Raw genomic sequence first — 25,048 nt, forward strand, 5'->3', positions numbered from 1 at the left:
AAAAGGGGGCAATAGCTCATGCCGGGGAAGGGCCAGAGCAGATGTCTCCAAATAGACACAGGCTTCCCTTCTGCGTGGGCTTTATCCTCCCATGTGCCTCCCACACCTCTCTGTGGGCCAGTCCTGTCTTGCGTAAGTGGAGGTGAGCTGATCCAGAGGAGAAGCCAGGGCCTGCCTAGAGTCCCTGGGGAAGTGGGCTCTGTGTGGGGAGCCCTTTGGGGGCAGAGGGTGCTTTGGCCTCAGTTTAGTCATCTGTAAAATGGGGTGGGTGTCCCCATCCAGTCCAAATGGTCCTAAATGGTATCTCTCTGATGGGCGCAGTCATTTCCCGTCCTGCTGATGAGCAGGAGCCCTCCCACAGGGCTGAGGGTGGAGGACCTGCCACCAGCCCCTTAAACAGATGTGAGGGTTTATTGTTGTTCCAATTGCCCTCCCAGGAAACAGCTGTTAAGAACAAGGCTTCTTTGATAGACTTCATCAAAGCTGCTTCCACGTCCCCTGGAGACTGAGTAGGGAGTGGGGGTGGGGCAGAAAGAGCCTCCATCTGAGAACAGCTGATGGCCAAGCCCCAGCACAGAGCTGGAGGCTGTGAAGGGTGCCTTCTTCTTTGGTTGGGGTTAAGAACGTCCCTGAGGCAGGTAACCCTGACACAGCCCTTTTGGGGGGCTCTTCAGGGAACTTCTCTGCTTCCTCCCTGGGTGGACTTGGGGGACCAGCGCTCTTGGCAGCTGAGAGCTCTTTCACTGTAGTTCCCATTCCCCAGAGCAGGGGGTGAATAAGGAAGATAGAGGGAAGCCTCCCTTCTCAGTTGCCTTCACCCCGGAAGGTCCCCTGGGGCTCTGGTCAGGGAGGGGACCCTGATGACGTCTCTCCCCAGAGCTCCCAGGCCTGCCTCCTCAGGGACCAAGCCTGTCCAGGAAAAGGACTGGTCTCTGAGGAGAACCAGCAGGAGGAAGAACTAGCTTAAAAACCTCTCTGCCAGTCAGCGCCCCTCCAGCACTTTCCATGATGAAAATGTTGCCCAAGAGCTCCTGCTGCAGGGTGGGGTGTGGGCATGTCCACCTGTGTACACGTGTGTGTGTGTGTGTGTGTGTGTACACACACTGTCTGGAGACTGAACTGGAACAGTCACAAGTCTCCTTGGGGTTAAGGGTGTATTTTGGAGTTAGCCCCAGGTCAGAGGCTGGAATCTCTACCAAGACATTCATTTAGTTCCTCACTTTTCTCCTCTGTTAATGGTCCTAGTACTGTTCATGGGGTTCTCAAAGCAAGAATACTGAAAGTGGTTTGCCATTCCCTTCTCCAGTGGACCACGTTTTGTCAGAACTCTCCACCATGACCCATCTGTCTTGGGTGGCCCTACATGGCATGGCTCATAGTTTCATTGAGTTAGATAAGGCTGTGGTCCATGTGATTAGATTGGTTAGTTTTCTGTGATTGTGGTTTTCAGTCTGTGAAATGGCAACCCACTCCAGTACTCTTGCCTGGAAAATCCCATGGACGGAGGAGCCTGGTAGGTTGCAGTCCAAGGGGTTGCTAAGAGTCAGACAGACGAGTGACTTCGCTTGGCTCGCCCTCTGATGGAGAAGGATAATAGGCTTATGGAAGCTTCCTGATGGGATAACCTGACTGAGGTGGAAACTGGGTCTTGTTCTGATGGGAAGGGCCATGCTCAGTAAATCTTTAATCCAATTTTCTGTTGATGGGTGGAACTGTGTTCCCTCCCTGCTATTTACCTGGGGCCAAACTATGGTGGCTGCTCAGCGCTGGAGCAGCGAGTGGCAACTGCGCAGATCTGGAGTGGCAAGCCGTGGAAAGGAGATACCCCACAGCCAAGCTCAGTGGCGGCGGCCGTGAGGAGATACTCCATGTTCAAGGTAAGGAGCAACGGCTGCACTTTGCTGGAGCAGCCGTGAAGAGGTACTCCACGTCCAAGGTAAGAGAAACCCCAGTAAGACAGTAGGGGCTGAGAGAGGGCATCAGAGGGCAGACAGACTGAAACCACAGTCACAGAAAACTAGCCAATCTGATCACATGGACCACAGCCTTGTCTAACTCAATGAAACTAAGCCATGCTGTGTAGGGCCACCCAAGACAGACAGATCATGGTGGAGAGCTCTGACAAAATGTGGTCCACTGGAGAAGGGAGTGGCAAACCACTTCAATATTCTTGCCTCGAGAACCCCATGAACAGTATGAAAATGCAAAAATATAGGACACTGAAAGATGAACTTCCAAGGTCAGTAGGTGCCCAATATGCTCCTGGAGATCAGTGGAGAAATAACTCCAGAAAGAATGAACAGAGCCATAGCAAAAACAACACCCAGTTGTGGATGTTGTTATGCCCGATGTCCGAATCCCCGAGCAGGAAGAGAGAGAAGGCTTCCAAGACAATGCAACTCGCAAAAAGGGAAGTTTATTACTGTCTCGAGCCAGGGCCTTCTGCCACAAACATCACAGTGGTGCAGGGTCAGAAAGCACCGAGCTCAAGCTTGTTACACAGATTTATAAGATATGCAAAAGCGGTTAGTAGCTGGCTTAAGCGGATTGGTTACATGTTTGCAAAGTAATTCTATCGGTACAGACTTTCGCGGGCTTTTCAGCTCTCCCTTTGTTCTTACTGGGCGCATATTGATTGGCTGGCTCCAGGTTACCTGATGGGGGTAGGGAATCTTACCATTTCGGGGGAAGCTAAAACTTAGGTCCAGGCCGCCCGTCATGGTATTAACCCTGGCAGCCTCACAGATGTGACTGGTGATAGAAGCAAGGTTTGATGCTGTAAAGAGCAATATTGCATAGGAACCTGGAATGTTAGGTCCATAATCAAGGCAAAATGGAAGTGGTCAAACAGGAGATGGCAAGAGTGAATGTCGACATTCTAGGAATCAGTGAACTAAAATGGACTGGAATGGGTGAATTTAACTCAGAATACCATTATATCTACTATCATGGGCAGGAATCCCTTAGAAGAAATGGAATAGCCATCATAGTCAACAAAAGGGTCTGAAATGCACTACTTGGATGCAATCTCAAAAATGATAGAATGATCTCTGTTTGTTTCCAAGGCAAACCATTCAATATCATGGTAATCCAAGTCTATGCCCCGACCACTAATGCTGAAGAAGCTTAAGTTGAATGGTTCTATAAAGACCTACAAGATCTTTTAGAACTAACACCAAAATAAGATGTCCTTTTCATTATAGGGGACTGGAATGCAAAAGTAGGAAGTCAAGAAACACCTGGAGTAACAGGCAAATTTGGCCTTGGAGTACAGAATGAAACAGGGCAAAGGCCCTAAGAAGCATCACTGAGAACAAAGCTAGTGGAGGTGATGGAATTCCAATTGAGCTATTTCAAATCCTAAAAGATGATGCTGTGAAAGTGCTGCACTCCATATGCCAGCAAATTTGGAAAACTCATCAGTGGCCACGGGACTGGAAAAGGTGAATTTTCATTCCAATCCCAAAGAAAGGCAATGCCGAAGAATGCTCAAACTACCACACAATTGCACTCATCTCACACGCTAGCAAAGTAACGCTCAAAATTCTTCAAGCCAGGTTTCAGCAATATGTGAACCGTGAACTTCCAGATGATCAAGCTGGTTTTAGAAAAGGCAGAGGAGCCAGAGATCAAATTGCCAACATCTGTTGGATCATCGAAGAAGCAAGAGAGTTCCAGAAAAACATCTACTTCTGCTTTATTGACTATGCCAAAGCCTTTGACTGTGTGGATCACAATAAACTGTGGAACATTCTGAAAGAGATGGGAATACCAGACCACCTGACCTGCCTCTTGAGAAATCTGCATGCAGGTCAGGAAGAAATAGTTAGAACTGGACATGGTACAACAGACTGGCTCCAAATAGGAAGAGGAGTACATCAAGGCTGTATACTGTCACCTGCTTATTTAACTTATAAGCAGAGTACATCATGAGACATGCTGGGCTGTATGAAACACAAGCTGGAATCAAGATTGCTGGGAGAAATATCAATAACCTCAGATATGCAGATGACACCAACCTTATGGCAGAAAGTGAAGAACTAAAGAGCCTCCTGATGAAAGTGAAAGAGGAGAGTGAAAAAGTTGGCTGAAAACTCAACATTCAGAAAACTAAGATCATGGCATCCGGTCCCATCACTTCATGGCAAATAGATGGGTAAACAGTGGAAACAGTGGCTGACTTTATTTTTGGGGGCTCCAAAATCACTACAGATGGTGACTGCAGCCATGAAATTAAAAGACGCTTGCTCCTTGAAAGAAAAGTTATGACCAACCTAGACAGCATATTAAAAAGCAGAGACATTACTTTGTCAACAAAGGTCTGTCTAGTCCAAGCTTTGGTTTTCCAGTAGTCATGTATGGATGTGAGAGTTGGACTATAAAGAAAGCTGAGCACCGAAGAATTGATGCTTTTGAACTGTGGTGTTGAAGACTCTTGAGAGTCCCTTGGACTGCAAGGAGATCCAACCAGTCCATCCTAAAGGAGATCAGACCTAGGTGTTCATTGGAAGGACTGATGTTGAAGCTGAAACTCTAATACTTTGGCCACCTGATGCGAAGAGCTGATTCATTTGAAAAGACCCTGATGCTGGGAAAGATTGAGGGCAGGAGGAGAAGAGGATGACAGAGGATGAGATGGTTGGATGGCATCACCAGCTCAGCAGACATGAGTTTGAGTAAACTCCTGGAGCTGCTGATGGACAGGGAGGCCTAGCGTGCTGCAGTCCATGGGTCGCAAAGAGTCGGACATGACTGAGTGACTGAACTGAACTGAACTGAAACTATGGTGGAGGTAATGAAGATAATGGTGACCTCCCTCAAAAGATCTCATGCATGTACTGCTACACTCAGTGTCCCCAGTCCTGCAGCAGGCCACCACCGCCCCATGCCTCTGCTGGAGACTCCTGGACACCCACAGAGAAGTCCAGGACAGTCTCCTGTGGGTTCACTGCTCTTTTCACAAGGTTCTGTCATGCCCTCCAAGAGTCCATTTCCCAGTATTGTGTAAGTTTTCATTCCAATCCCAAAGAAAGGCAATGCCAAAGAATGCTCAAACTACTGCACAATTGCACTCATCTCACACGCTAGCAAAGTAATGCTCAAAATTCTTCAATCCAGGTTTCAGCAATATGTGAACCGTGAACTTCCAGATGTTCAAGCTGGTTTTAGAAAAGGCAGAGGAGCCAGAGATCAAATACCAACATCCACTGGATCATTGAAAAAGCAAGAGAGTTCCAGAGAAGCATCTACTTCTGTTTTATTGACTATGCCAAAGCCTTTGACTGTGTGGATCACAATAAATTGTGGAACATTCTGAAAGAGATGGGAATACCAGACCACCTGACCTGCCTCTTGAGAAATCTGCATGCAGGTCAGGAAGAAATAGTTAGAACTGGACATGGTACAACAGACTGGCTCCAAATAGGAAGAGGAGTACATCAAGGCTGTATATTGTCACCCTGCTTATTTAACTTATAAGCAGAGTACATCATGAGACATGCTGGGCTGGATGAAGCACAAGCTAGAATCAAGATTGCCAGGAGAAATATCAGTAAACTCAGATATGCAGATGACACCAACCTTATGGCAGAAAGTGAAGAATAAAGAGCCTCCTGATGAAAGTGAAAGAGGAGAGTGAAAAAGTTGGCTGAAAACTCAACATTCAGAAAACTAAGATCATGGCATCCGGTCCCATCACTTCATGGCAAATAGATGGGTAAACAGTGGAAACAGTGACAGACTTTATTTTTGGGGGCTCCAAAATTACTGCAGATGGTAATTGCAGCCATGAAATTAAAAGATGCTTACTCCTTGGAAGGAAAGTTATGACCAACCTAGACAGCATAAAAAGCAGAGACATTACTTTGTCAACAAAGGTCTGTCTAGTCAAAGCTATGGTTTTTCCAGTAGTCATGTATGGATATGAGAGTTGGGCTACAAGAAAGCTGAGCACCGAAGAATTGATGCTTTTGAACTGTGGTGTTGGAGAAGACTCTTGAGAGTCCCTTGGACTGCAAGAAGATCCAACCAGTCCATCCTAAAGGATATAGTCCTGAATATTCATTGGAAGGACTGATGTTGAAGCTGAAACTCCGAAACTTTGGCCACCTGAGCAAAGAACTGACTCATTTGAAAAGACCCTGATGCTGGGAAACATTGAAGGCAGGAGGAGACGGGGTCAACAGAGGATGAGATGGTTGGATGGCATCACCGACTCAATGGACATGAGTTTGAGTAAACTCCGGGAGTTGGTGATGGACAGGGAGGCCTGGCGTGCTGCAGTCCATGGGGTTGCAGTGAGTCGGACATGACTGAGCGACTGAACTGAACTGAACTGAATGGGCCTAATATCAGTTCCTCCCTTACATGCTGTCGCCAGGGTTGAGTGAAATAATGTATGCAGAGCACAGAACACAGTTCCTGGGGTAGAGCTAGCACCCAGGAAATGCTGGTGATTGTGGTTGCTGTTATCGCCGCCATCATCACTATCTGGGGTAACATCTTTCCAGGTTCCAGTTTCAACGTAATCTATTACTTCAGCCTGATTTTAAAAAAATAAAACACTTTCAAGGTTGAGTTGTTTGTGTTTTAGCTTCTTCAGGAGGTGTGGTTGGGAAACCCTTGGACTCCAGCACCATCTTGGATATCTCTGGTTCAGGATGATGACCCAGATGGGGATGAAACTGTGGGGCATGTGTGTTCTGGGTGTTTGCTAAGTGGGAACTTTTCCCAGCCTCTATGCCTGTGAGGCTTTCTCACTGTGACTGATCCTCTGGGTTTATCGGCCTCACTCTTTCCATCTTTCTTTCTCCCACCTTCTGTTTTTCCTTCCTTTTGTCCTTTCTCTCTCTCTCTCACTTTTCTCTCTCTCTTTATTCCTTTCATTTTTTTTTTGGCTGCACCTCAAGGCATGTGGGATCTTAATTAACCCTACCAGGGATCATACCCACACCCCCTGCATTGGAAACGTGGAGTCTTAACCACTCGACTGCCAGGAAAGTCCCCTTTCTTTTGTTTTTACATTTTAGATTTTTTTTAATTCAAATAACATTGGTTTATAAGATTATGTAAATTTTACTGTATACAACATTGTTTTCCTACTTCCATATACCATACAGTGTGCTCACAACCAAAAATATAATTTCCATCTGTCACTGTTCATCTGAACTGAGCCCCTTTACCTATTTTGCTCTCCCCACCCCTCACACCTTCCCCTCTGATAATTGTTACTCTGTTCTCTGCATCTAAGTGTTATGTTGATTGTTTATTCATTTTTGTTTTGTTAATTTGTTTTTAGAGTCCACACAGGAGTGAAATCATATGATATCTGTCTTTCTCCATCTGACTCATTTAGCATAATTCCCTCATGCTCCATTCATGTTGGCACAAATGGCAAGTTTCATCTATTTTTATGTCAGAGTAGTATTCCATTGTGCATGGGTGTGTGTGTGTGTCTGTGTGTGTGTGTGTATAGATAAAACATCTATATCAGTTAATCTGTTGATGGTACCTCACTGTTTCTTTTATTTTTAAAAGTATTTAATATATTTGTTTATGGTTGGGCTCGGTCCTCATTGCACAATTCGGCTTCTTATTGTGGTGGCTTCTCCTGTTGTGGGTCAAGGGCTCTAGAGTGTGGGCTTCAGTAGTTGTAGTATGTGGGCCCAACGGTTGTGGTTCCTGGGCTCTAGAGCACAAGCTCAGTAGTTGTGGCACACAAGCTTAGTTGCTCCAAAGTATGTGGGATCTTCCTGGACCAGGGATCGAACCTGTGTCTCCCGCAGTGGCAGGCAGAGTCTTTAGCACCGAGCCACCAGGGAAGCCCCGCTGGTGCCTCACCGTTCCTTAAGTGAACGCATCTGTGTACCTGTCCATGCTTTGACTTTTGCTGCCATGTGTTTTTTTTGTGGGTACCTGGTCATTGGGTCCTTTCCCATGGTGTCCTGGTAGGTTTATTTGCGGGAGCTGTGGGTGAGTGAGGAGCTCTGAGGCTGAGGTAAATGGAGGGGATAGGCTACTTCCTAAGGAGGACTGGGCTTGGAAATGTCCTTTTCATGCAGGCAGAGGTTAAAGATTCTCCAAAAGTATTACTAAGTCTAACCCTGAGCATGGCGGGAGCTTGGAATTCCTCCCTGGACCAATTCTCTCCCCTTACTGACCCGAGGGCGGGGGTGTCCTGAGACTAGCCAGTGAGTGGGAGTGGCTGAGGGGTGGGCTGCTAGGGCGGTGGGCCGCAGTTGGGCATCTCCCTGGCCCCACTCCTTTTGTCCTATGGTCTTGGAAAGGACCCTGGATGGAGGCCGGAGTCTCAGCTGAGAACCTGGGATCGGGCATAGCCTTTAGCCAGACCTGGGTAGGGACCTTTCTGGGAACAGGCTTCTAGAGGAACAGGTTCCTCAATAAACAAAGAATCTTTTAAAGTATTAGTATATCCCAAATATTACATGGGACATAGTTACAGTAAAAATGATTCGCTATTGGTCTGAAGTTCAGATTTAACCAGGTATGCTGTATTTCCATTTGTTGGCTGTGACAACTCTATTTCAGGGCCAGGAGGCTGGGGGCTGGGGAGAAGTGGGGGTGGGGGTGGGAGGGGCATTAGTCATATTCCACCCAAGGACAGCTGCCTCAGGTCCACCCAACCAGCTTGTATCTGTTGAGTATTTCCTGGGGCCAGCCTCATGCTGGGAGGAGTGGGAGTGACATGCTCTGGGTCCCACGGTTCTGCTTAGATCCACATGTTCATCTCGGTGGGCCTGCATGCAGGAGCGGGTTACTGCAGGGGGTCTGGAAACCAGATTGATCAATGGGAGCTCTCCTGCAGATGTGGCCACTGTTTTCCAAAAGTCAAGAGATACCATTGTGATGGATAAAATGCACATTTGTTTAAAGACAAGGATTACATAACAGCTTTTGGCTCTTAAAACTTTCTCTCAAGAAAATACCAAAAATGTAATTACTAGGGTAGAGGAACACTTTTGTGGTTTTCTTTTTTTGGAGGGGGGGGTTTCATACTGGGAAAAAAATCTAAGAACTATTAGGACTGAGAACTCTAAGACATGACTTTTCATGGACCATGGACATAGTGGACATCTGCTGAAGCCTACAGACTTTTTCTTGGTGTTTTCAAACATATACAATCAAATCCACAGGTCTACAAAAGAAACCAGTGGTGCAAAAATACAGAGATCAAACCATGAAGGAAATAGCTTTATGAAAGAGTAACAGGCTTCTTTACTGACACTTTGGTGGTGGTCATTTAAAAGTAGAGCTGGATAGATATTTCAAAAGATGGGCAATAATTCCAATGTGACCTCAAAATGATTTCTACTGGTGACAATGTCACAAATACTATATCACAAACACGACGTCACAAATGTCTGCAAATACTACTGTAGATTGTTCCCTGCATTTACAATAAAAGGAAATGGTAAATTTCAGTTTGAGGCTTGTGCAAATATATATATTTTTCTCACCCGAAGTCATGGATCCCTGAATTCTACCCACAAAACTTTTGGGGTAGGGTTCAATGGGCATTGGGACCTGGACATTCTGGAGACAAGGCCTGAGGGGAGGACTTTAGGCAATGCTGATAACCCAGTGAGAAGGAGGCCCTGGTTTATATATATATATATATATATATATATATATGTATATATATATAAAATTTTTTTTTTTTTTTAATTTAAGTGGTGGAAAAATTCACACAATACAAACACAAATGCAGGACTTCCCTGGTGGTCCAGTGGTTAAGCATCCAACTTTGAATGCAGGGGACATCCATCCCTGGTCAAAGAACTAAGATCCCACATGTTGCAGAGCAACTAAAAGAGAAACCCATCTTGCAACTACAGAAAAAAAAAATTCCATTGAAAAAATAATAAACATAAATGCAGACATGAAAGTACCTCGGCAACTTGATAAGTATATTGTCACAGGAATTAAGACTTAAGATGAGGATGTTCAGAGTTCATAAATAATGCCCTCTTGCAGGATGTCAACTCTCACCCCAGTTTGACTGCTTGTTAAAGCCTCAGGCTGAGCTAATCAAGAATATCTGCATTCCAAATATTCGACATTGGAATTAATCTTGAGCTCGCTGTGGATCGGGGCCTTTTATTTTTGAATTTTAATTTTTTCCAGGCTTATTGAGATATAATTGACTCATAACATTGTGTGTAAGTTTAAGGTGAGCAACAGTGATTTGACAGATGCATACACTGTGAAATCATAATCATAATCATAATAAGATTACCCAACATCTATCGATCACCTCACATAACTATAATTTTTTTCTTGTGATAAAAACTTTTGAGATCTACTCTCTTAGCAACTTTCAAATATACAACACAGTCATGTTAACTGTAGTCACCCTGCTGTATAATGGATCCCAAGAATTTATTAATCTTATAACTGGAAGTTATAAAACTTATAACTGGAAGTTTTACTTTTTGACCACCTTCACTCATTTTCCCCATCTTCTACCTCTGCCTCTGGTGGCAAAAAAAAAAAACACACCAATTTGTTCTCTTGTTTCTATGAGACCTGTTTTTTCAGATTCCACAACAAGTGAGATTATACTCCTTCTGCCTTCTTTCACTAGGTCCTGGTTCTGAAAGGATTATGGGTACATTTGGAATGAGGGGGAGTGAGGCAGGGAGGGTGGGTAGGTCCAGTCTGGGTTTTCCCCTGGTGGGGTGGGAATACACAGTAGATAAGATACAGGGGGTAGGAAACCATAAGGAGGTTTCTGGAATTCTGTGTCTTTTGCCTCCTTTCTTAATTTCCCTTCCCCTCTTCTGAGCCCTCCTCCCACCCAGAACAAGGATCCAAATTTCTCTTCTTTTTTCAAAAAACAATTTAATCTCTGGGGATTTTTCTGTGGAGGGAAACTAGAGGCTAGTTGTTTCTGCCATTGTAAGAGAAATACATACATACATATATATATTTATCAAGAGTCTGAAAATAAAAAGTTCATTTGAGACTTCCCTGGTGGTCTAATGGTTAAGATTCTGCTTGCCAATGCAGGGGACACGGGTTCCATCCCTGGTTTGGGAACGTTCCTCTTGCCTTGGGGCAACTAAGCCCATGTGCCACAACTACTAAGCCTTTGCCCTAGAGCTCACAAGCTGCACCTACTGAGCCCACATGCTGCGCCTGTTGAAGCCTGTGTGCCCTTGAGCCCATGCTCTGCAACAAGAGAAGTCACTGCAGTGAGAAGCCCATGTACCGCAACTAGAGAGTAGCCCCCACTCGTTGCAACTTGTGGAAGCCCATACGTAGCAATGAAGACCCAGCACAGCCAAAATAATAATAATAATAAAAATGAATCTTAAAAAAATTCCATTTGGCATGTGAAGCTTCTTGCATCTCTGGGTACTGGTCACCTGTGCCCTGCCTACAGTGAATATAACCTGGGGCCACACCTCAGGGTTGGTGTCCCTCTGCTACCCCCATCCCACTGGGACCTTTCCAAAACAACCACATGGAGACCCTGGGAAGGGACTAGCACCCTGGGACCCATGGTGGAGGCTAGGAATGCAGATTCCTGGGCCCTCTTCCAGGCTAATGCATTGGATCTCCTGGTTGCCACTGGAGATTCTGCTGTAGGCCATCCTGTAGACAATACTACTCTGAGTAACCTTGGCCAGCTGGCCAACGGCCCTGCTTACTCTGCTCAGAGCTGAGGCCTCTCTTTCTGCAGCGCTTTGGAGTCTGGGCTTTGGGAGGAAAATTTCAAGCCCTTGAAAAGCGCCTCCTATTCTTCTCAGTCATTCTGAAGTGGGGTCAGATGTGGTGGGATGGGTGGTGTTCAGTGTGTGACCATGTGCCAGGTGCAGAGGGGGCGCAGGGTGACACAGATGATGTGTCAAGGTCCCCTGCCGTGTGTTGTCTCAGCCCCTCCTCCAGTGGTGTAGGAATGATGCTCCCTGACCTCCCATCACTCCTGGAGACAAAACAGAGAGTCCCACAGACACCCTGGGCCTTCCAACCTGGTGGGACAAGATGTCTCTGATACACCATGGGCCACCTGTGTCTGTGACCCTAGGAGTCAAAAAGCCTTTTCCACCAAACTTTCTATTCCTACTAGGGTTCACTAGGCTGGCATTTCCCAAACTATCTTCCCAGCATGTTGTGGAATGTAATAAAATACAGTTGACCCTTGAACAACACACAAGATTAGCAGTGCCAACACTCGCACTGTCAAAAATCTGTGTACAGCTTATAGTTGACCCTCTGTTTTGGTGGTTGTGCATCCTTAATTCAGTCAACTGCTGATTGTGTAGTACTGTAGCATTTACTGCAGAAAAAAATCAGAGTGTTAAGTGGACCCACACAGTTAAAACTCATGTTTTTCATGGGTCAACTATATACTCCCACAAATATGCAAAACTAGCAATATTTTCCTTTAAAATTATTTTGAAAAAATATATGTATGGAAAGTGACAAATATGTGCATACACTTATTATTCTATGATAATCTGCTTTTACAAAATGAGATGCTTTAATCCAAAGATGGCAAGAATTCACATTGGGGCTTGTGTTTGCATGAATGGTGTTGAGATGCTGTGGCCCAGTACTACTCGGAAATGCTGTACTGGACTGTCAGATCCTTGAGGACAAGAGTCAGGACTGGTGTCCCTCATATGTTGGTTGCCTGTTACATTGGAGACTGTGTGACCCAAGGAAGCACGCATATTCTGGTCTTCATGCCCCTGTATAGTCCTCTCCCACAGGTGGGTTTGGGCATGTGACTGGCTCTGGACAATGTGCCATCAGAAGCATGATTCAAGCATCGACCTGACAAGTGCTTGCTTCTCCTCTTGAAATGCTCTTGGGGAAGCAAGCCATAAGCTATAAAAAAAAAAACATGACAGGCTATAGACTGATAAGACAGCACTTGAAGATGAGAGGTCATGAGGTACCAAATAGTTCAGTCAAGTCTTCTTAGACTTTCCAGCCTAGCCCAACTGAATGAGTGGCACAGCTGATGTTGTCTGGAGCAGAAGAACCACCCAGCTGAGCTCTGCCCCAAATCCTGATCCACAAACTCATAAGAAAGAATAAACGGTTGCTGTTGCAAGCTAATAAGTTCTGGGATAGCTGGTTATACAGCAATAGATAACTGAGACATTTATAGTAGGTGTGTGAGAAATGAGTGGATGGCAAATCACAGTGCCAGCTTTAGGGTTGATCCTTTGCTTACACTGGCCCTGATACTCATTAAGCTTTGATCACATATACTTTCTCATGTGATTCTGTGTGATGGTTAAGTTTATGTACCAACTTGACAAAGCCATGGGGTGCCCAGATAATTGGTCAAATACTATTCTGGGTGTTTCTGCAAAGATATTTTTGAACGAGATTAGTATTTAAATTGGTAGACTAATAAAAGTAAATTCTCCTCCTTTGTGTGGGCCTCATCCAATCAGCCAAAGGCCTGACTGGAACAAAATGTTGACCCCCTCTTGAGTAGGAGGGAATTCTCCTGCCTGATAGCTTTCAAAGTGAGACGTCGATTGTTCCTGTTTCTATAGCCACCTGCCAGCCTTCGGACTTGAACTGGGACATTGGCTCTGCAGATGTTGGACTTCCAGCCATCATAATTGTATAAGTCAATTCCTTATAATAAATTTCCCTTTTCATTTTTGTTTATCCTATTCATTTTGTTTCTTTAGAGATCCCTGAATAATACAGATTAGGGTACCAAGCATAGGGTTGCTGCTGTTAACACATAAAAATGTGGAAGTGGCTTTTCTCTAAAAAAAATTATTTATTTATTTAATTTGGAGCTGCATCAGGTCTTAGTTTTAGCACGAAGGATCTTTCATTGCAGTGCCTGTACTTCTCTCCAGTTGCAGCTTAGTTGCCCCATGGCATGCAGGATCTTAGTTCCCCAACCTGCGTCGCCTCCATTGGAAGGCAGATTCTTAACCCCTGGACCACTAGGGGAGTTCCGGAAGTGGCTTTTGAACTGGGTAATGGGTAGAGGCTGGAAGAGTTTTGAGCTGTAAAAATCCTAGATTGCCCTGAAGGGACTATTGGTGGAAATATGAACATTAAAGGTGATTCTGGTGAAGACTTAGAAAGAAAAGTCAAGAGCCACAGAGAAAGCTGTAGAGAATAGATACATCACCTGAAAGAGAATGCTGCTGGATTATGAATAATAAGGCTGCTTCTGATGGGAACTCATGAGGAACGTGGAACTGGAAGCTGACAGCAAGGTGATCCTCATTACCAATGAGAAAGGAACTTGTCTCAGTTGTGTTGCAGTGTCTTGTGGAAGGTAGACATTGTGTGTGACAACCTTGGATATTTAGCAAAGAAAATTTCCAAGCAAAGTATCAAGAAGGTGGCCTGGCTTCTCCTTACTGCTAATAGTAAAATGTGAGAGGAGAGAGATGGTTAAGCAAAAGGAACCAGAATTCAAAGATTTAGAAAATTCTCAGCTTATCATATTTCAAAAAATAAGAAAGCAGCATTTTGGAGGAAAACATCAAGGGTGTGGATGGATGATCATTCTGTAATGAGATTATCCATGAATTGAATCAGCCATCTCAGCTGAGGCCAGGAATAGAGGTGGGATTATACCTGCAGAATCACTGCCAGCAGGGACTAAAGGGACAGAGAAAAGAGTGGAGGAAGGCTGTCAGATTTTTGGAATCTACAGAGCAGGACAATAGAATAGCCAGCTTCAATACTGCTATCTTTCAAGAAAAGGGGAAAATGACCATGAAGATGATTCATAGATTATCAGGGCTGCTGTTCCCACTGAAAGGCCCTTCAAAGGGTGGGGCCACTTCCTTGGTTTCAGAGGGCTAGAATGCCCTCAGCTAGTGCCTCGGGGGCAAGCCTGCCTAGCACAGTGGAGGGGGCAGGACCACTGCCTAGGTCATGGGGTTATGCTCCAGTGGGCACAGAGGGTAAGACATTGAGCTAAAGAGGATCAATCTGGAGACTTAAGATCAACTGGAATTTGCCTTGCTAATTTTGGACTGGCTTGGGACCTGTTACCCCTTTCTTTTTTAAAAATTTCTCCCTTTTGGGATAAGAATGTCTATTCTATACCTGTTTCACTATTGTGTGTGTGGTTTTTTTAAACCCGACTTATTTTAATTTTTTAAATGCAATTAAAAATTAAAAAAAAAATTTTTTTTTGGTTGCCCTGGATAGTCTGTGGGATCTTAGTTCCCCGACCAGGGGTCAAACTCCTTCCCCCTGCATTGGAAGCTCAGAGTCTTAACCACTGGACCACTAGGGAATTCCCCCACCATTGTGTTTTGGAATTCATAACTTGTCTGGTTTCACAGATTCACAGCTGGAGAGAAATTTTACCTGAGGATGAATCATACCTCCAGCCTCACTCATATCTGATTTAGATGACATTTAGTGAGACTTTGGACTTGGAATTGATGCTGGAATGAGTTAAGGCTTTTGGGGCTGTTGGGATGGGGGTGAATGCATTTTGTATGTGAGAAGGATGTGAATTTGGGGGGCCAGAGGGCAGAATGTTATGGAACTGAATTTTTTCCCCAAAATTTGCATGTTGAAACCCTAACCAGTGTGACTGTATTTGGAGATGGGGCCTTTAAAAAGGTAATTAATAATTAAGGTTCAATGAGGTGATAAGGGTTGGGCCTTAATCTAACAGTACTGATGTCTTTTAGGAAGAGACACCAGAGATCTCTACCCTCGTGTGCACAGAGAAAAGGCCAAGAAGTTGCATCTGCAAGCTGAGGAGAGAGGTCTCACCAGAAGCCTAACTGGCAGCACCCTGATCCTGGACTTCCAGCCTCCAGAACTATGAGAAGATAAACTTCTACTGTTTAAGCTACTAGTCTGTGATACCTCTGCTTAGGTAGCCTAAGCAGACAAATCAATTCCCCAGAACGATTGATGACTGAGGGGTTCATACGGACTTGGAGTTTAATTCTAGCATTTACTGATTCAATTACTCTGCCAATATTTAAGTCCTGCTATGAGTTAGACACTGTCAGACACTGGGTTTCAATGGTAAGCAACATGGTCACAGTTCCTGTCCTTGCAGAGCCCAAAGTCATGGGAGGGAGATGACCTTCATCAAGTAATTACTCAAATAGGCATAAGATAATAACAGAGATGACTGCTATAAAGGGATGTCCCCTAGACAAGAAGGTCAGGGAAACTTCTTGAAGAAGTGACACCAGAACTGAGATAGGAAAGTAAGCCAGGCCAAAAAGGGAAGGACAGGTATTCCTCACAGAAGGAGCAGCATGTGCTCCCACCAAGGAGGGAGTTGGAGGGTTTTCATGGTACCGATGTTCTAGAGGAGAGAGGAGGGGCAGGGAAGAGGTGGGTCTCTCACACTGGGCAAGACTTTCTCATATGAGCAGCAGGAAGCCACTGAACTTCCTAACCTCGGCGCTGACATGGTCAGATTGGCATTGACCAGCCCCAGGGCTGCTGTGTGGAGGTGGAGCTACGTGGAGGCCAACAGGGAAGCCACTGCAGGGTCCAGGAGAGATGAGCAGGGGATTGGGCCAGGGTGGCGGCAGCAGAGGTGCAGGGAAAGGCGAGACTGGAGAGCTACTCAGTATAATAAGATAAAGTAACTGGGCTTTGGTGCTGAAGTGTGTGTAGGAGGTGAGGGTGAAGAAGGAGTTAGGCATAACCAGAGGTCCCTGAGTTGAGCTCTTGGGTGTGGGTTGGTGCCATTCAGTGAGAGAGAGATGGGGAAGACCAAGTCAAGAGTGGGGCGGCCACTTACTGACCGGGTGAACTTGGCAGACACTTCTAAAACTCTGTATACCTCAATTCCCTATCTAAGCGCTTTGAGATGATGTTTGGAGAGTCCGGCTCAGAGAAGCTGCTCCTGCATATCAACACCCCCCACCCCCACCCCCCATCTTTCCCTCTGGGTGGTGGTATGGGCAGATTCTATTGTTCCCATTTTAAAGATGAGGAAGCTGAGTCTCGGGAAGTCCCATACTGCTGTACTGTCAGAGCCAAGCTTAGACAGCGGTAGTCAGAAGCACCTTCCCTCTCTTCCACGCTGCCTTTTGTATCAGCTTGCAGATCCAGAGAGAAGCAATGATTCATTCATCAGCTGCTCAGTCATCCCCACAGGCTGAGTGTGGGGTGGGGAAGAGAGGACAAAGTTCAGGTGGGAAATGCAGTTGGGGGAGGGGACAGAGGAGTGTTGACCTGAGGGCAGGGCCCAAGTCCTTAAAAAGGCAGGAAGTTAAATACCGAGTAGCCAGCCGACTTCCCAAATGGAGGATCCTCACCAAGTTTATTTTTTATTCACATAAAGTCCAAGATGAGTGCCCCTGATTGGCAGGCAGCCTTCCTCCCAGCAGAGGTTCTTTCCATCTTGCAGCTCTGCCATCTCCTAGATCATGAGGCCATGGCTATAGAGAAAAGAGAGGTGGAAGGGACACCTCTCTGCTTCTTAACATCCTCAGCCCAGAAGAGAGACAGACTGCCTCTGCTCAGGCTCCACCAGCTTGACGGCAGGGGAGCTGGAGCTGAAATAGAGCTGGGTATCTGGGAAGAGAGGAGATGAGTTTGGTGACCAGATACCCAGTCCTACTACAACAGGTCAGAATGACCACTTGCTTGATAGGGTGGGGGATGGGGAAGGGGAAGGATGCCCAAGACCCGCAAGAAATTTCCCCAGAATGGGAGAGGACTGGTCCTGGGGTCAGTGGGTTGGAGAAGCCGGGCTCGATTCCAGTACATTGGCTGATGTTTGGCAGGGAGGGTCCTTCTGGTACACTCTCATGGGCCAAGGCCAATGGGAAATCTACCCCAAGTTCCACAAGAGAAGAGGCTGTGAGGAATCAGTGAGCGATGCCTTCATGTATTGTACCTACTGAAGCATCTGTGGCCTGGCAGAAGAGGGGGCATTGTTGTGACCTTTAATTGGGTGGTATCAGTGTAGGGAAAGCCTCCTGAGAAGGCACCTTTGAGGTAACACGTGAAGACACTTGACTCATGGGGACGCTTGTGGAAGGGCAAAGGGAACGGCAAGTGCAAAGGCCGCGTGGTAGGAGCAAGCTCACTGTGTGCAGGACCCAAGTGTAATAATCCAGGCCAGAGAGCAGGGTGGTGGCAGTGTGCATGGAGGTTGGGGGGAGACGAGAGGGGGAAAGTGGTTAGCTTCTGGATCCCTCCTTTTTTCACTTCCCTCCTTTCTCAGTGTTCCTAACGAGGACACGCTGACTTGGGTCCACTTCTGTGCCCTTTTCTGGACAGGAAGCCCCACGATGGCAAGGGCTGGGTGGAAGTCCTCTCTTCAGCCTCACACCTGGCAGGGGAGGGCCCTGGCCGTCCTGATGAACACGTCTGTGGAGGGAAGGCACGTCCTCCTGAGTCATCAGTTTCCTGGGGCTGAGCCCGGGCCCTGCTTGTCAGCATATTGCTCACTGATCTGGAAAGCTTTCCTGTCGTCTAGACACTCCCATCCCCGTTCTAAAGAGACCTTCTAAAGGAGGTCAGTGTACACAATCAAAGAGGTGGGGCGCGGAGGAGCCAGGAGGGCGTCGCTGGGCCACCTAGTCGGAGGACAACTGCACAGGTTCTATTTCGTCCCGGAGGTGCCCACCTGCTGGGGTCAGCAAGCGACAGGAATCGCCTGTCGCCCGGGCGGGACGCCGGCCCAGACCAGCCTGGTCCTGCGCTGCAGAGCGGAGTGTTGGGCTTGCACCGCTTCCTCATTGCGGGCGGAGGGATCCCCAGCAGCCGCTGAGGCGCCTCTTGAGCTTGGTCTCAGGGTCCTTTGCCCACTTTCCCGTAGCACCCCTCACACAACACCCCCCGCTCCTGCTATTTACAGACACTTGGATGCGACTGCCGTTTGTAGCCCAGCCGGGCTCTGGACCCCCGAGAGGGCTTCTCAGAGCCCGTGGGCCTTCAGTTCAAAACAGGGCTGCCGGCTTCCGGCTTTCTCCGGGATCACATTCTGAGAGTCACGCGTTTCCTGTGCTCTGATGCCACAACTTAACTGCCTTTTCACTTTCCCCACAGTTTTTATCTCTCCTTCTATGTGAGGGGTGTGATGGCGCAGCGGTCACACGCGTGTGAACTCTGGAATCGGCCGGATTTGAGTGGGCACCATACCTTCTCCTCTCGGCTCACTGTGAGAGCCGCGAAGCCCTCTGAGCCTCAGTTTACTCATCTGTAAACTGAGGACGATCAGAGCTTGGTTGTGAAGATTAAACTGACGTAGTGACAAAATGCTTAGACCCACAATGGATGCAGGTTATTATTACTTTTAGTAACAACCCAAAAGAGAGGCCAGGCTATGGGGCAGGCCAGCAATCCTGTCCCAAGTCCTGCTCTGAGCCCTGCTTTCTGCTTCCTCCAGCCTCTCAGGCAAGTTCCACTTTAGGTCAGAGCGAAATGAGAAAGCTCTGAGTGTTCTGGGCCCTTGGGGGAGACTGAGAACAGCTGAATCCATGAATGATGCCTCTGAAGGTGCCAGGGACGCCTGGCCCCACCCTCACCCAGCGCCAGAGCACTGCCTGCCAGACCCTTGTCAGCGGTTACAACCTCCAACTGCCTCCCGCTGCCCCAGTTTTATCAAAAGCTCAGTTGAGAGAAATAAAGTTCATGGGGGTTATTTAAAGGCCACACATTCCATCCATTCTTCCAGATGAGACTTATCCCTGAAACGACTTGGGCTCTCATGGAGCCAAGCGCCTCTTGGACCACGTTATTTAACCACCACAAAATCTTTCTTATGTTCCTCCTTTATGGTGGGGCTTTCTGGAAAAAAGGCCGGAGGAGTCTGCTACTGCATTTATTTTGGGATGCTGTTGTCTCTAGTAGTCACTGCCTCAGCCAGTGCTGGCTATAAGACCTGGGAGCTGAATATATTTCAGGATCCAGTTTCTGGTGAAGCTCTGTATCCTCAGAGGAACTGGTGGGCTTCTGATTATGGGCAATCCAACTCATGAAACTGTCCCCCATTCTCATTTCATTTGGACTACCAGGAATCTCAGAGCCAAATTTGGGGCTCAGCTTGAAGAATCTTAGAAGGTCTCTGGGCCTGCTGTGTAAGGAAGGTGATTTCTTCCCAGATGCTGATTGCTAAGAGATGAGATGATGGTAGCGATGATGATGATAATATTGTATGTATCTTGTCAATTGCTTTAGGGCTCTAGGGGGACCAGAGTGGGAATTTCCACCCTGGAAAACAGGGATGGATAACTGACCAGAGGGGGTGGAGAAGGAGGAAGTGACAAGGAGGAGATAGTGCCAGCCACGGTGTCCACGGGATGCATCTCTTTCTAGGCCACAGTGGAGGTGGTTAAGGGTCTAATTTAACTGAACCAGAGGGTGTGAAAAGAGGATTTTCCATGAATTTGTGAAGAGAACCACAGCCATTGCTCAACTTCAACTTCTCCCTGTGGCCCACCCCGCCCCCTGCCTTTCTGGGTATTTTTGTCATATTGTGAAACCCCGAAGCTTGCAGTGTCGCCTTTCTCTTCCTCTTCACTCCGCAGCCCAGGCACTCCCACCCACCTTTCCCTTTTTCCTTCTTGGCCCTTCTGCATTTCCCCCCATTCCACCACCCCCTGGGCGCAGGGGCGAGAGCTGGGCTGCCCACTGTGGCTGTGTGCCCATCTCTGGGTGACAGCAGAGGCCCTCTGGTCTAAAGCCCACAGCTTTGCCGGTTGGAGCAAACATAAGGGCGATGAGGGTTCAGACCCCTCAAGGGAACAGTAACAGAGTAGTGACCATTCATTGAACTTGTTACTGTCTGCCAAACATTGAGGAACCATTACCACCACCCTTTTATTGGATTCATTTTAATGAGTCGTATGCCTCAGCAGCTCATTGTCCCAGCCAGGCCTGTTCATCCATCGGTTTACCCATCTATCTAGTCCCAGGATTCTCAGTTTCAACACTGCTGACCATTTGTGGCCAGATTTGTCTTTGTTGTAGGGGCTGTTCTGGGCATTATAGGATGTCTAGCAGCATCCTTGGTCTCTACCTACTCAATGCCAAATAGCAACCCCCCTCCACCCCATGACTACCAAAAAAGTCTCCAGACATTGCCAATTAACCCCTGGTGAGAGGGGGCAAAATCATCCCTATTGCCCCAGTCCTCTCTGATAGAACCTCTCTGACATGTTAACAGGTATTTCTTTTGTGTATGATCTTGCAGCTCTGTTAACTGCCTGCTCATATCATTTGCCCAGTTTTCTATTCTGGTTGCCATTTTCTTCTTTTGATTTGCAAAGGGCGGTCCTTGTATATTTTAGATATTGGTCCCATGTTGATTTGGATCTGTGTTTTCTTCTCTTTTTCTGCTATCCATGTATTAATTCTCACCTTACAGGTGAGGACACAGGGGCACAGAGCTCATGACTCTAGTAAATGGCAGAGCCTGGGACACAAGCCCAGGTCTCTGTCCTCAGAGCCTAGGCACTGGACCTCTGGGGCACAGTGACATCCCTTCCTTCCAAATATGTCTTCACAGGAAAGCAGGTAAGACCAGGCACTGAGACCCAGGGAGGGAAGGGAGGTGGCTGGCTCAAGGTCACACAGCTAGCCAACAGCATCACTTGGGTCTCCCTGATATGGTGCCAAGCATATTGAGAGTTGGATTTAGCCTATGCTTTGCTCTAGGAATGGTCAAGTTTGATGGCCAGTGTGTGATGAGAGACCCCGCTGCTGAAGGGCAGAGGCGGTGGAAATCTAAGAGTGCCGGGCGGGGAGGGCTCTTTGCTAGCTCGGCCTAGAGGGCAGATGGACCAGGCTGCAGACTCAGAATTGGCAGGTTTATGGACCTGGGCTTTCTGTATGGGCAGCAGTGCTGTCTGTGCCCAGGGCCCCAGCAGAAGAGTGCTTCTTACCAGGCCCAGGGGGAGACTGATGAAGGGGGAGCAGGGGAACAGCACTGGGGGCTTTGTTCCCTAAATGCCATTCACATGACTCTCTGACCTCAGAGTCCTTCCCCTTTCTCTTGTCTTTTTCTCCTTCACTGCCTTCAGCCCAGTTTCAGTTTCCCTTCTCTATTTTCCTTTTCTTAATCCGTACAAAGCCCTAGGAGGGCTGGAGTTGCCCTGGGGCCTCCTGTCTCTTGTGAAGTTGGTTGCCAGTTCTTGGACTGCAGCCTCGGGGCCATCTGCCCCTGGGGGTGCTCAGGAGGCCTTGGGGCCTGTTAGGGAGCAGGCAAGGCCAAGGAGCCAGCATCCAGAGGCTGGTCTTGTACCAGGTGTCCTGCGGGGGTGTGGGGATAGCAAGCCTCAGTGTCTGATGGCACCCGTGGTGCATACCCTCACCTCACGACAGACAGGCCTCTCTCATCACAGGGCTCATCCCAATGGCCTCAAGTCCTTCTCAGCAGAGAAGGGGCAGATGGGGCACCTTGGGCTTAGAGCTTCATCTTTAGTTTCTAGAATCTTCTCCCACAATGCTTCTGAACCCTATCTGCTCATTCAGAATTACCTAGGTAACTTCCCGAACAGACTGATGAGCAGGCCCCAAGCCGAGACTCTAGTTTCTTTGGTCTGGAGTTTAACCTGGGATGGGCTTCCCAGGTGGTGCTAATGGTAAAGGACGCATGTGCCAAAGCAGCAGACGAGGCGTGGGTTTGATCCCTGGGTAGGAAAGGTCCCCTGGAGGAGGGCATGGCAATCCACTCCAGTATTCTTTCCTAGAGAATCCCATGGACAGAGGAGCCTGGCAGGCTATACCGTCCATAGGGTCGTGAAGAGTCTGACATGACTGAAGCAACTTAGCATGCATGTACGCACGTAGACCGGGATGCATACTGTGCGGTCTCCCCAGGTGAGTCCAATCAGGAATCGAGAGTGAGCGCTTCTTTTTTACTGAGGGCTGCGTGTCACAGAGAGAACACGGGATGCAGTTTAGGAAGCCTGTGCTTGAGTCAGACCACCCTCAATGAGATGCTTGTCCCTGGGCACAGTCCCTACTGTCTGCTGTCCCTGGGGACCCTAAGGAGAAATTTACCAATTTGTGGAATTTCAGACTTGGAAGGGACCCTGAAGGTCAACCAATCCATCCATCCCTTGTCCTCCAGACGAGAGGACTGTGGCTGGAGGGACTTTGTGGAACACCCAGGGTCCCAGAGGACTTGAGCAGGGTCAGGAAACCAGCCCAGTACGCAGGCAGTCTCTTTCCCCTGGCTACACTCAGTCAGGCCCCTTTTGGGGAGTTCTCTCTAGATTAGATTGCTGAGGAGATTGTGTCTCTGTGAGCAGATCTGGAGGGGCATCTGGTCTCCCCACTGTTTCCTGAAGGAGGAGATGGGCCTTCTGAGCCTGGGGGGAGGAGGGGGGAGCAATGACTAGAACCAGCGGACGTTGCTCTCAGCCAAACTTTGCAAGAGAACTTGCAGAGCTGCTGACTTTTTGCAGCTGTTTTATGAAGCCTGTGAACTGAAAGGGGAAGTTTGGCTGCATTTAGCAAGCTGTCCACAAAGAGGAATGGCGGGGGCAGGGGTGAGGAGGGTGGCCGAGTTGCGGAGCTGGAGGAGGAAGGTGGGCGAGCCGGGAGACATGCCAGCAAGGGCCTGAGGACAAGGGTTTGATTTGGGCCCACATGTTGTCACTTTGGAAGCTCTTGGGGTTGGGGGATGGGGGTGGGGGAGGGGAAAAGCAAAGGAATGGGGGATGGTAGGCGTTCCCAGCCTGGGAGACTGGCTTTTTCTTGGATTGAAAGCAAACGTGGAGAGTGCTGGGAGCACGCCCAGTTCTGCCTCCAAGGCCCAGCCGGTGGTTTCCTTCAGAGAGGCGCAGGGACACGGCGAGAAGTGCCGAGAGAGGGAGAGCTTTGTCAAGATGGCGCAGCCCACGGTCCGGTGATGTTAAAGGGGGAACTTCCCCTCTTCCCAAGATGCACAGAGATTTATCTGGGTAGCCTGAAATGTCCCTTCTTTTACGGCCAGGAAGGTGTCCGGCTCCTCCTGGACTGACGTGGGGCCCAGGCTCCAAGGTGGCAGCAGGAGGAATACGGCACAAATCTCCAGAGGCCTGGACGGTTCCCGAGGGACCTGATTGAAGATCCTCATGCCCCAGTTTCCTGTTCTTGCTGGCACCCAGGAGGAGCCGTCCCACTGCCCTGTACCAAGTGCCCTGGCACAGGGGGGACAGTGGTGTTCCTGGTGACCATGTGGTCACACCCCCCTGCCCCCGCCAAGCCCGCTGCCCTGCCAAAGACGGCACCTGTTGGGTGCCGCACTGTGCTGCCCCCAGACCCAGCTTTGCCCGTGCCTGTGTTTGTGGGGGTGGAGTAAGGGGTGGAGGTGGGGGGGGCACTGTAACCTTCACCCCGAGCTCTCTCACAGAAGATCCTGCCCCCACCAGAAATGCGCTGAGCAAAGCTTCTCTTCCCAAGGCGGCCTCACCCCAGAGGACCACGAGAAGAGACACTAAGAGGCAAGAGGGCCCCTCTGTCCCAACACTGACCATGCCACCCTGGCCGCAGAGATGGTGCTGCCGTCTTTCTTAGGAATGTCACAGAACTGGCATCCAGAGGGACCCCTCTGAGGATGGGCAGAGAAAGGGGGCCTGCATGGGTGGCACCTCTGTGGCCGAGCATCTGAGGCCAAAAGTGCACCTCTCAAGAGCCTGATTAGTGTGTCCTGGCAAAGAAGGCCACTGGACTCAACTCAACTCAAGACTTCCACTCACTTTGTTATTCAGTGAGTCTTTACTGAGTGCCAAGTGTTGTGCTAAGTGCCGGGGATGCAGACGAGAGCAGACCAGACATAGTGTCCCTGGTGGGGGAACTTGAGGGTTTATTGTGCATCTGTGTCTCCACCATACCCATGAGGATGGCCATGGTGCCAGGGCAGAAGGAGGCAAGACCCTTCCTCCCATGGTCTCACTGGGGAGAAAAGATGCACACACATGAAACACTCAGAATGAGACAAAGATGAAATAAACACATGATTGACTCTGGTAACCACAGGTTGAAGTGAACATGACCAGGTTCCGGGTTCAGGCTATGAAGGTCTGTAAGTGCTGTCAGTGGACCTGATGGGGCAGCCCCACTGGGCCTGAGTTACTTTTTTCAGGCTTCTTGGAAGAAT

At 48.1% G+C, this 25,048-nt stretch overlaps 1 long non-coding RNA gene across 1 annotated transcript; it reads left to right on the plus strand.

Moving 5' to 3' along the window:
* The first annotated feature begins 1,753 nt into the window (after nucleotides 1-1,753).
* On the plus strand, nucleotides 1,754-19,269 carry LOC122703267. The gene is made up of 3 exons (XR_006343430.1): nucleotides 1,754-1,877; nucleotides 15,669-16,014; nucleotides 19,009-19,269. It is a non-coding gene; the product is annotated as an uncharacterized LOC122703267 (long non-coding RNA).
* Nucleotides 19,270-25,048: the final 5,779 nt, after the last annotated feature.

The sequence above is a fragment of the Cervus elaphus genome, chromosome 11 (genome assembly GCF_910594005.1).
Source record: "Cervus elaphus chromosome 11, mCerEla1.1, whole genome shotgun sequence".
In the NCBI taxonomy this organism is placed as follows: domain Eukaryota; kingdom Metazoa; phylum Chordata; class Mammalia; order Artiodactyla; family Cervidae; genus Cervus; species Cervus elaphus.